This window comes from Spermophilus citellus (genome assembly GCF_964194105.1).
Source record: "Spermophilus citellus genome assembly, chromosome: 15".
Taxonomy (NCBI): Eukaryota; Metazoa; Chordata; class Mammalia; order Rodentia; family Sciuridae; genus Spermophilus; species Spermophilus citellus.
The window spans coordinates 76,057,273-76,070,582 of NC_138195.1; positions in this window are offsets into that span (position 1 = coordinate 76,057,273).

Below are 13,310 nucleotides of genomic sequence, written 5' to 3' on the forward strand. Positions count from 1 at the left end.
GGAGAAAAGAGGAGAGAGGGAGAAAGCAAGAGAGAGAATGAGCAAATGAAACAACAAATCACTTGTTTTTGAATCAGTAAAAGTAGTATCTCCATCATCTGCAGGTAGATGCACTCAAAAGGTGTGGATATAATACATATATATGAGAGACATGAGATAAAATGTGTATGATATAATATCATAGTATTACATACTTTCCATGACAACATGTATGATATACTGATATTTAGCATCTACACAGTTATTTAGAGTTAATATACACATATGCATGCATGTATGTATATATACATATGTATGTATGTATGTATACATATATATGTATATAAAAATGCAGGAGAATTATCTGGGTGATATTGTGATTTCCCCCATTCATTTGCAGGTAGTTCATGAGAATGGTTGTAGAATGTGTTGGGAATAAGTATTCTGAGATAAGTAGAAACTGATTAAATCAGCCTGGGCTCTGATCCTGTTCTCTCTAGAAACAGGATATTTAGGATGATTTAGCCTAGAGGTCATGTGATCTTGGAGTGTAAAACTCAGGGTGAGCTGATTGTCAGGGGCAAGTAGGGCACAAGCAGATGTGACTTTATCTACCCCAGTAGCTTTCCTGAGCTTTCGGGAACTGGCTTGTGACTAATCCTAGGCTTCTGTTGTTTTTGCTGCCTATCTGTAATTCATGAGCCCATTTCACATAAGTTGTGATTGTCATGGGTGTTCTGTGTCATCAGAACTGGACAAGTTTTAATCAGTGTAGAGTGAGGCTGACTATCATTCAGGAAAGTTTGTATACATCTAAAGTATACAACTTAGAATCCAGATCAAAGGCTAGATCATTACTCACACTGCATAACCTAAGATAACCTTATTCATGTTTTGTTTTTGTTTTCACTTTCTTATATTAGAGCTTTATTGTTGTACATACTAGTTTGGTTCATCCCAAGAAATTCAAACTTGCACGGAATTTGGTGTCAGTTCAAGATTCCCCGCTTTCCCCGGCCCCCTTTCCCTCCTATACTTCCTCCCCTCCCCCATTCTCTTTCCTCTACTCTGCTGGATTACTTTCAGTTATTTATTTATTGATATTTGATTTGTTCTCTTCATTGATAAAGGTGAAACTTCCTGTGTTATATTTATGTATGCACACAACATGATTTTTTTAGGAATTCATTCCACATTGCCTCCCCTTTTCCATCCCTCCACCCTGCAGACAGAGAGGTCCCTTCTTCTACACTGCTGATCTTCTCTACACCTTTATGATATTCTTAATATCTTATTCTTCCCTCCTCTTTTACTTTGTTTTACTCTAGCTTCCACATATGAGAGAAAACATCCAACATTTGAGTTTTTGAGTCTGGCTTATTTCACTTAGCATGATGCTCTCCATTTCCATCCACTTACCAGAAAATGCTATAATTTCAACCCTCTTTTGACAGGCAGCTGGGCTGATTCCATAACTTAGCTGTTGTGAATTGTGCTGCTATAAACATTGAGGTGGCTATATTGCTGTAGTATGCTGATTTTAGTTCTTTGGGGAAAATGCTAAGGAATGAGATACCTGAGTCATTTGGTGATTCTACCCCTAGGTTTTTTTTTTTTTTTTTTGAGGAACCCTCCATATTGCCTTCCAGAACGTTTGCACTTATCTACAGCTTTACCAGAAATGTACAACACACCTTTTCTCCCAAATCCTCACCAGAATTTATCATCTGTCTTCTTGATCATTGCCATTCTGACTGGAGGAAAATGAAACCTTAGTGTAGTTTTGATTTGCATTTACCAGTGTTAGAGATGTTGAATACTTTTTCATATATTTATTGGTCATTTGTCTTTCCTCTTTTGAGAAATTTGTTTAGATTGTTGTTTTGTTTTTTAGTTTTTTTCCCGTTTATTTGATTGGGTTATTTAAGGTTTCTTTGGGGGGATGGGAAGTGTGTGTGTTTTGTATTACTTATAAATCAGAGGAGTAGTTGATACATTTTTTTCCCATTCTGTAGGCTCTCTCTTCATACCCTTGTTTCTTTTGCTGTGCAGAAGCTTTTGAGTTTGATGGTATCCCACTTGTTGATTCTTGGTTTTATTTCTTAAACTTTGGGGGTCTTGCTAAGGAAGTTGGTGCTAGAACCTATATGATAAGAGTATTGACCCTTTGTTTTCTTCTAGCAGCTGTAAAATTTCTGGTCTAATTCCTAAATCTTTGATCCAATTCAATTTGACTTTAGTTCAGGGTGAGAGATAAGAATTTGATTTATTTTTTCTACATGTAGCTTTGCAATTTTCCCAGCATCATTATTAAAAACACTCTTTTCTCCAAAATATATTTTTGGCATCTTTATCAAGTGTCAGATGGATGCAAATATTTGGTTTTGCTTCTATATCTTCTATTCTGTTCCATTGGTCTTCATGTCTATTTTGATGCCAATACCATGCTGTTTTTGCTACTATAGCTCTGTAGCATAATTTGAGGTTGGGTATTGTAATGCCTCCTTTATCACTTTTCTTGCTCAGAATTGCTTTGGCTATTCTGGGTCTCTTATTTTTACAAATGAATTTTAGGAGTGTTTTTTGCTAGTTCTGTGAAGAAGTATATTTTGATGAGAAGTGCATTAAATCTGTGTATTGCTTTTGGTAGTATGGCCATTTGAACTCTATTCTGCCTATCCAAGAACAAGCTTGGCTTTTGTTTTGGGGATATTTTCTTCCCATTTATATGAGCTGAAGCTATGTTTAGGCTCAGGTAGGGTTATATCTTATGTTGGGTGAAATTCACTGTTGTTTTGCTAGGTTGTAAGAAATTCTCAGCAGCAGGGTATCTACCGTAATCTTGAATTGTCCCAATCCAGTCCTTCTTAGAGGGAGAGGAGAGTTAGGAGTAGCACTAATGCCAATAAGTGATATATAAAGATAAACGTCTGGAGTCTACTTTGACATCTATAACATAAATTGCTACTATATGAGAATAGTGGGGTCAAAGATTAACATCAATACCAGTGATAAAAAACTGAACTTTATCTGGCATTTGACAACAAGTATTTACTGTGTCATCAACTGTATAATCATTTCAACATGCATGGGGTATGAATTGCATTAATTATATAATTTTATTATTCAGTGGGATGATAGTTTTGTAAATTTAAAGAAAATAGGCTAGAAAGATGAAATAAAGTTTGAAATGTTTAAGAAAAGTGATCAGAGGAGAAGAAGGAAGTAGGCAGCTGATGTCAACTGTAAAGAAGAAGGAATAAAAGAGTAACTGAAAGTGATAAATAGAGGAAGTGGGAACAGGAAAATGCAGCTGTCAATGGGGGAAGTAAGTAAAGAAGGAGAGAGAAGAGGCCAGAACCAGGTAAGAACAAACTGGCAACTGTGAGACCTAATCCACTCAAACCCATGCATACTTGAATTCCACCTAAGACAAATGAAATCTAAATAATAAACAAGTGCAGATGGAAGCAACTAATGTGAAGGTAAAATTATAAGAATATACATATATTTTTAAAACTTATCCACACAGTGAACACACACACACCCCTACACGTACATACATATACACCAAATCACAGACAATAGAAAAAAGCAAAAAGTAATGCAAAGAAATTATGCTTGGAAAAAAAATTTTAAATAGATAAGATTTTTAAAAAGAGAAGAAAAAATAGAATAAAATGGTAGTATGGGTAAAAGAATAAAAACAGAAGTGAGAAAAAAAAAGAAGACCGAAAAAGCAATTAAAAGAGAGAAGAAAAAAAAATTCCTGAGAAATAAGGAGCTTGTTTCTGAAAAGGTGGTCAAAACTCTTGGCAGGGATGGCATTTTTATATCCATAGTTGTTTTTGGCTCTGCCCTTTGGTTGAGGGTTGCTGCCTGCCTTTGTGGTTGGGAGGCACAGCTGGCTGTTAGAGATCTCTGCTCCCCCTCTCCAGGTATAAGATGGAGGATTACAATTAGAGAGCTAACAAATTGTGTTTTTCTGTGATGGGAGTGGTGAAGGGTTCTAAATTGAGAGATTCTAGCAATTGGGGTTTAGTCTTAACTGACCTTTGGAACTCTGGGAGTGGGAATTTAAGAATTGGTCCACACACCCTATTACTGGGGGGATGTCAATCACCTCAGGACGTCAGTATTTCTAGGGTTTCTAGTAAAATCCACTTTTAGGGCAGAGGGACAAAACCTCCACAGTTTTCACCTTCCCCAGTACACATATGAAATGCAGAGAATCTGGCCTGGAGTACAAATGCTGCTGTCTATCCCCATACAGTGGCAGCAATGAAGGTACCTTTCTCCCTTGCCAACCATATCCTAAATGCTTCAGGGACAGTTTTCTTTGTGCCTATGTCAGTCTCTGGCTTAGGTGTCTTCTGGGAGTTTTGCTTGGTTTAAAGTTTATTGCAGGTGTTCCCAATTTCCTATCAATGCTAGCAGTTGACCTGGGTGTGCTCACAGCTGTTTCCTGCCTGGCACGCAGGAGGCAGGGGATCCTGTGGGGGTCCCCCACCACCACCCCTTATATAGTGCATGAACTGAGGTAAAAGCAGTGGCAGCAGTGACAACCACAGGGACAGTGCCGCCTTTTCCCACTGAACGGGTACGCTCGGTGGGTGGGTACTTTTCCTGTGGCCTGGCATGCAGAATGGGTGGTGGTGCGGTGCAGCTGTGGATTTCCCTGTGGGAGGCCACGAGGAGGAGCGGGGTGGGGTGGGGGGCAGGTTTTCCCTCTCTGGATGGGCAGTGGGCAGATCTCAGATACAACCCTGGTGGCCTTTCGCAGGGCGAGCTTGGAGCGCTGCTTCCTTTCCCCTTCCTATGCACGTTTTCTGAGCTTTTCCACTTGGGGAGGCACTAATTGTGAATTTGCTTATACTAAGCTGCTTCCCCTCTTGACTGTGTCCATTAAAATCGATTACACAGGTTTCCCCAAGCCAACTTTTCTTTCTTTCTGTTTTTATCCGCTAGCGGCAGTCTCCTTGGCCTGTCTGCACTGTCCTCCCCTTCGCTGGCCCCTGCGCTCATCTTTTTAACTTATTCTTTCTTACATTCAAGTGTCTGACCTTGTGCGTCTCTATATTTTGATTTTTTTTTAAACAATTCAGTATTAAGTTTCATTGCGTTCCCTTTGACTACTGGTCTCGCAGGGAGTTCATGCTCTTGCTTCCCAGAGTGCATGGAGGCGGGGCAGGCTGTGAGTGAGGTGCTTCTTTCCTCTGATGAGCCATTTTCCTCTCTCCAGGCCTGTCCAAAGTCTTCAGACCCTACTCTGCTCAGCGGGCGCATAGAGCTGGTAGGTCTCATGTTCAAATTAACAACTTTTTGTAGCTCAATGATTATTATTATTATTTTTTTTTTTGGTAACAGCCCAGTATTGTGTTATTGTGTTTTGTGAGGTTCTTGTTACCTCACTAAGGAGCATTCCTCCCGGGGTAGGAGTCTGGTGCTGATGGACTGCTGGGCTATGCTACCTTCTTCTACTCCACCATCTTGTCCCTTCTCATCTTTATTCTTTCTTCCATGAGCATAGATTAAGTTTGCCTCTTTTGGAATTTATATGGATGAATTATAGAGTAACTACTCTCTTGTAACTATCCTTTTTTCTTTCAACATTATGTTTATGGAATTCAGCCACACTAATGCATGAAGTTGTAGTTTAATTGTATATAATATCCATTTTGTAAATATACTGAAATGCATTTTTCTGTGATTGATTGGCATTTGAGTAGTTTACATACATTCATTTTAAATAGTGTCTGAATAAACTTTTATAACTGTGGTGTTAAAATGCATATTATGTGAGACACACACAAAAAAACAGTATGTCAAACCATAATTTGAGGGAAAGAACTAATATGTGTCAAAGAAAAATTGCGCCAGACAGAATTAAACAGTCAAGGAAGACTTCAATTAGAATTATTGCAATAAGCAAAGGAGATAGAATTTAACTTCACTGGAGCAGTAGGCAGGTGACATGTTAAGCCTTTGAATGAGCTAGTGAAAAAGTACTAGAATACATTGAGGGGAGGCTGGTTAATGTGATGAGGCTATCACATAATGGCTAATAGCTTTTATTGAAGTTAGGCTCTGCCTTTCCCTTGGAGTTAGGGATATAGATAGAGACCTTATCTTCCTTTCTTTCTGGTTACATTACAAAGATAAATTTCTCAGCTCCTTAACAAACATCCTGACTACAAAGCTGGCAGGAGTCTAGGAGAAGATGTGCAAAACGGAGGTGAAAGAACTTATAATTGCAAGCTTTCTAAATAAAGGAAAAAAGAAGGCAAAGGCCAAAAGTCTGGAAGAAACCTGTGTAACATTTAGTCAAGCTGAAGGGAACATAGAGGTCACCTTGGTCATAGGAGACATTGAAATATAGCCTGATAACACTATTGTTGTTTGATTTTTTTCATCGTCTTTATTTTATTCTCTGGTTATATTCTGTTCTTGAAATCTTCCTATCTGCAGATGTCAGCAAATAACTTGAATGTTTTTAAAGCACTGTATAGGTCTAACAAAATTACCTGCCAACTAGTTTCAACCCACAAGCTGCCAATTTACAACCTTTAAATAACATGCATCTGCCACTTTGTGATATCTTTTTTATAACACTCTATTATGATGACATTTAAATCACACATTTTATTATGTAATCTTTTATGTGCATAAATAAAACAATATTAATTCTTTTATTGAGCATTGCTTATCAGGAAATGTGTTGAGCACTGAAATCCATAATATTTCATACAACCTTTACTCTCAGAAACTATACACGGTTATCACCAATTTTCAGACCACCAAATAGAAGCCCTAAAATAGGTAAATAAGCATGCCCAAGGTTGAAAAATTAGCAAGTGGGAGAGGTAGGATTCAAAGTGTGCTTAAGGTTGAGCTGGATGCTACACCACTAATGCTAGTATAACAACCCCTCTCTTCTATGAGTTTGAGTATGCAAAATGCATGCTCAATTAATTCTCCTTGCTTTATAAGGTTAGAATATGAACTTATTGATGACAGGCACTATGCTCCATATAGTTTTCCTAAATAACTTAAAATTTTCTTACACAAATAATATTTTAGCAAAAATTTATTCAATTTTTGATGTTTGAATATGAATTCTTTTTTCTTTCTCTACAACAGGAAAGAATACATAGATCTGAGCATATTATTGGCTCTCCATAACTAAATCAACTATATTTGAAAAGTAATATATAGTGGTGGGTAATGCACTGGTTTTCCTGTCAATATCCTTGAATTTGATGTAATTTTATCCTAACGAGCTGCTATAGATTCTAGTCTTTTCATTTCTAAATTAACACATTGGATTCAAAACTCCTAATTACAGTTCTTTTATGATTAATTTATTTTGTCTGGAGATGAAGCCTGAAAATTAGCTTTGGGTCCAAGTTCTCATGGTACTTCATCACTTCACACATTTTCTATTGCAAAGATTCCAGTGTGAATCCTGGCTTGGCAGCCCAGTTCTGATAATTTAGCACTCAATCTTGGAGTCTGGACTAGGGCATGCCCATTTCAAACTACAAGTTTAGCTCAGGTAAAAGGTGATTCTGTACATGAATTGGGGCAATTCTTTATCAGAAGATATTTCATGAGTACTGAATATTAATGATGTTGGACTCCACTATTTTGAACCAAATTTGGACTCCTCTTTCTTCCTATAATACTAGCTTTTTCTTTCTTGTATTGACATAAATTGAGAAAGAAGACTTCCATGGGGTTGTACAGTTATGTGATCTGGTAGGTCAAATAGCCTGAGGTCTGAAAGTTAAAACCTCAGAACATTTGGTAGTTACACTTCTCCCTCTTCCTCTCTCTCTCAAGAAGTTATTGCCTGCTCACTGGCCATCAGTAAAGGCAGTAAGGCCTTTCCCAGATTTGGATGCTTAAAACATTGTTCTATCTTGCAGATTTACCTATCTGTGACCTTCACCAATAGTATTCACATCATTCTGTGTTCTCTTGAGATTTATTTATTTATTTTTATTAGTTACACATGACAGTACAATGATCTTGACAATTCATACATCTGAATCAAATGGGGTATAATTTCTCATTTTTCTGATTGTATAGGTTGCAGAATCACATTGGTCATGCAGTCACCTATATACATACAGCAATAATAATGTCTATTTTATTCTGCTGCCCTTCCTATCCCCCCTTCCCCTCCCCTCCTCTCCCATCACATCTCTCTACCCAATCTAATGTGACACACTAATATTTTTTTTCTCCTCACAACATCATACATGTATTCTGTATAAGGATGAGGGTCTCCTTCCATCTTCCTTGCAAATCCCCTTCTCCCTCCTTTTCCCTCCCACCTCTCTTCCCTATTTAGTGGTAATCTTCTTCCCATGCTCTTCCTCCCTATCCCATTTTGAATCACCCCCCTTATATCAGAGAAGACATTCGGCATTTGTTTTTTAGGGATTGGCTAACTTCACTTAGCATAATCTGCTCTAATGCCATCCATTTCCCCGAAAATGCCATGATCTTGTTATTTATTTTTACAAATAACTGACATGTTCTCCTGAAGAAAAATGCAACCTTAGTTTCATGATAATGCAAATTAGGATTTTTACTTCAAGCTTCAAAGGCTGGAGTCATTCTATGGTGATAAAGCATGTCAGAGCAATATAAAGTAGCTATAAAATAAACAATCTGAACCTTAAAACCATACTCAGTACATGATGGTATCTTCCAGAAAATAAGGACTCTAGCCGAGGCCCATGATTAAGGGTCTCAGAAATTCTGAAATGCTCTTGGTTTTGAGGAACTACTTTGTTATTTGTTATCCTTTCAGTGCTATAGCAGGTGTTGTCTATGTGAAATAACTTCACACCTGAAAAGTTAAATGTATTTGTATCTGAAACCCCACCCAAGTTTGGACCCCTAGGCATTTTCACTTGTGGCTTCTCTGATGTTCCTCTGCAAAGATCTATCCTCTTTATCATGTCCTCTAGGAAGACTTTTAGAGATCTAATAATGAATGATATATAATATGAACTCATACCTATGTTATGGCAGACAATGCTCCAGTTCCTCATAGTAAATGATTTCACTACAATTGTATGAGTTGAGTGGCATCCTAATTCACTTCCAAAAGTAAAAAGTCTGACACAGGGAGAAGTTAAGTAATTGGTTTTGATTTTATATGCCTACCAAGTCGTAAAGTTAGGATTGGAAATGGGGACATTTAAGTATACCAAGCTTTACATGTTAACCTATCCAGAAATCTAATTTCCACATGTATAATCAGTGTATAAAGTTGAGAACTTTATTGTAGGAGTGGCTTATTCATCGTAGATTTCCTTGGACAAGCTCCAGTAGTCAATACACACTAGGTACATGTTAAAGAACGGTTGGGTGAAAAACATGGGCAGGTGGGTGGTGAGAATATTTTTGGTTATGGAAGGATGTTTGGGCCCCCTACTATTTTAACTCATACTCAAATCTGACAGCTCATGGATCGATGGCTTATGGATCAACACCAGGGAATTATAAATACCCTCTGATGGCATGGGAATACCAAATCATTTCCTTTTATTTGTGCTCAGGGCAAGAGAATAATAAACAGCTTTTCAAGCTGTGTAATAGCTATTTGTTTTCTGTTTCATCTATGGACTCTTATTTGACCTCATTGCTAAATTTGTGCTTAAAAGAAAGTATATAGTTTTAGATACTTATGTTATACAAAAAGAACCACCTAAAAAATCAACAACTGAGACATTCAATTGTAAAAATGGAAAGAAAGGAACAAATTAAATCGACAATAACTAACAAGAAGTTATCAGCATAATGTGAAAATCCAAGAAATAGGAAAAAGTAATAAGTACAGTAAATTCAATGACATCAGTATCTGGATTTTTGAAATAATACTAATAATCTTGTAGCTAGAATGATGAAATGAAAAGAAAAATTACACAAATTACCAATACCACAACGAAAAGGCAGTATTGCTAAAGTCCCTATAGTCATTAATAGGGATAACAGCTGGAATTTTTCCACTTCTATAATAATTATGTGAGAAGAACTATAGACCTTCTCCCCAGTGAAAGAAACAAAATATGAGAATATAATCATGAAACAACAACAATGATTAAAATTCTCTGGAAATTAATCTATGGTCATTTAACAAAAAAGAAACATTTACTCATGAAAATCTGCTACATCTTAGTAAGAGCACTGAACATGTGACATTAGATTCATAATCTGTTCCATGCCTCTGCCTTCCCTGGTTCAGCATGGTGCACCACTCTGGATGGATTTACTAAAGAAGACAATACTGCCTTTTCCCTCACTTCTCAAAGGATATGGTGTTTTAATTGGTTTATCAGGCCTGCAGAACTTTATACCATTCCTCAACTGCAAATGTCAGAACTAAGTGCCTGGAAAGTATGAGTGAGAGGTCAGGGTAACCCTTCCTTCGCTTAAGTCCCAACTATAAGTTTGGGTTCTGTCTTAGGTGCAAGAGGTTGAGAATACTTGGACTTTTGTTGATTTTACATCAGCTTACTTGAAAATTAGAGGTTGATTTGGAAGGCAAGTCAAGAAGATCAAAAGCTACTAGTCTTGCACAGTTCCCGGCTCTTAAAGCAGGAGTATTATTTTGAAAGAAGCAGACCATTGTCATTATTAGGCCACAGCATTAGAAATTTGACTCAATATTTTTTTTTCCCAAGGAGAGAAGCAGTAGGAAAGAATGGAGAAATCTAAATCTCCCTCAAAGTGACGACTTTATTTGAAAAGTTGAAGCCTAATCTTCTCTTGAAGATTATAGAAATTTTGATGATAAGTAACAAAAGGTAGTCTTATGGAAGAAATCATTCCCAATCTTGAAGATAGATCAACAGAGATTATGCAAAAACATAAGAAGAACAGGAAGAAAAATGGATGAATAAAAACAGAAAGAAAAATAAACATGGAATACCACTAAGGGTACCAACATACGCATTGTGAGAATACATGAAGAGAGATAAAGAAGAAACAAATAATTATTCAAAGATCATATATGATATTTTCTGATTTTGATAAAGAATTAATCTAATCCAATAAGCTCAATGAGCTCCAAGTAAAATGAATACAGACATCCACACCAATATTCTTCAACATGGTAAAAATGTTGAAAGCAAAAGAGAAAGATAAAAATCCTGAAAGCAGCAAGAACAAAAATGACTGGTCACACACAACAAATCAGTATAATATGAATAGCTGACTTCTCCCCAGAAACAATGGGAGCCAGAAGAAAGTGGGATGAACTGTTCAAAATGCATAAAGAACAATGTCAAAACTGAATCTTATCTACAACAAAATTAGCATTATAAAAAGGTAAGATAAAGCATTCCAGATAAACAATAACTGAGAGAATAAATAGCTCAGTCTTTCTTTATAAGAAATAAGAAGTTCTTCACATTGAAATGATAGTACACACTAGAAAGTAAATCAAACCTACCTGGAAAACAAACATAAATAAAAAATAAAAATGAAAAGAGCAAAAGAACACCAGTGAGTTAGCAATGTCATTACAACAGAGAGTAGAAGTGCTTGTTTATTCTCATATCTTAAATGATTTAAAAATCAAAATGTTTTGTTGGGCCAACAACAGGTTGAAATATAATATATTTGACAATAATAGCACAAAGGAAGTAAGGAAAATTAAAGTGTACTGAGTAAGAAAATGACATCATTTAGTAACTTAAATCAAAATATTTAAAGGAGAACAAAAACTGTAAATAAAAAGGTTGGTATAACAAACTCTATAAACATGATTGCTCTTCTTCCTTTCATTAGTTTATTTAGTTGACATAAAATTACATGAAATTATAACAATGTACTTTTGGGTTTGTAACATTTATAATGTAATTTGTATTACAAAAATAGCACACAAGTGAAAAAAATGGAATAGATCTATACAGGAGTAATATTTCTGAGTATCATTGTAGTTGATTAATTATAAATCTGAAATAGTTGTTGATAAGTTAAAATATATATGGTAATCCCTAGAACAAATATTAAGAAAACAATTAAAAATGAGAACAAAAGGTAGCATTATCAGAATCCTAGCTGACTTCAAGAGACTTAGAAAAGCAAAAACGATCCTGATGAAAAAGAAAAAGTATGGAGAACTCACTTGAATTTCAAATCCTACTACAAAGCTGCAGTAACCAAGATGATTTGGTTCTTACATTAGGATTGACATGTAGATTTAGGTAATGCAATTGACAGTTCAGAAATAACGTATATATGTGATCATACTTGTGTATGGTCATGGATTTTTTCAGTAAGAATGCCAAAACCATTCAATAGGAAAAAGAATTGTCTCTCCAATAAATGGTACTGAAATACTTGGATTTTTTAATGAAAATGGATGGATCTCTGTTATATAAAAAATTAATTCATAATGAATCGAAGACCCAAAGTTAAGACCTAATATACAACATGTCTTAGAAGAAAACATAGGCATACATCTTTTATGACTTGGATCAAGCAATGGTTTCTTAGTTGTGGCAACAAAAGTATAAGCAATGATGACAAACAGACAAATTTGACTTCATCAGAGTTAAAATCTTCTGTGCTTCATAGGATATCAGAAAATGTTAGCAGACAATCTACCTAATGGGATATAGTATTTGAAAATTATATACTTGTTAAAGGATAGGTATATATAATATATAAGAAGTCATCATGAATCAAAAATAAAAAGACACATAATTCAAAAGAAATGAGCAAAGTATTTGAATATGCAAATCTACAAAGAAAACACATAGTCATCCAGAAAGCAAATTAAAAATTTTACAAGATCATTAACTACAATGAGTTATCACTTTATACCTACTATGATGGCTAAAATAAAATTTAAGATAACAAGTATAAGATGTGGAGAAATTGGAACCCTCATACACTGCTGGTAGAAAATAAAAATTATTCAGTCACTTGGTAAAAATGTTTCCTCAAAACATTAAATACAGAGCTAAAATATGATTCAGAAATTACATTTCCAGGTTTATAGCCAAGAAAATTCAAAATATAAGTCAATACTAAAATGTGCTCAAGGTTGTTAATGGCATTCGTAATAGCCAAAATATATACAGCCCAAATGTCAATCAACTGAATACCGGATAAGTAAAAATCATATATTTATAGAATGGAATATAGTTCAGCAATTTAAAAAAAGAAGTTCTTGTACATGGTATAATGTAGATAAATCTTGAAAACATTATGCCAAGTAAAAGAAGAAGGTCACAAGAGACCACATATTTCATGACTTCATTATATGAAATATTCAGAGTAGAAAAATAACACAGAAAATACAT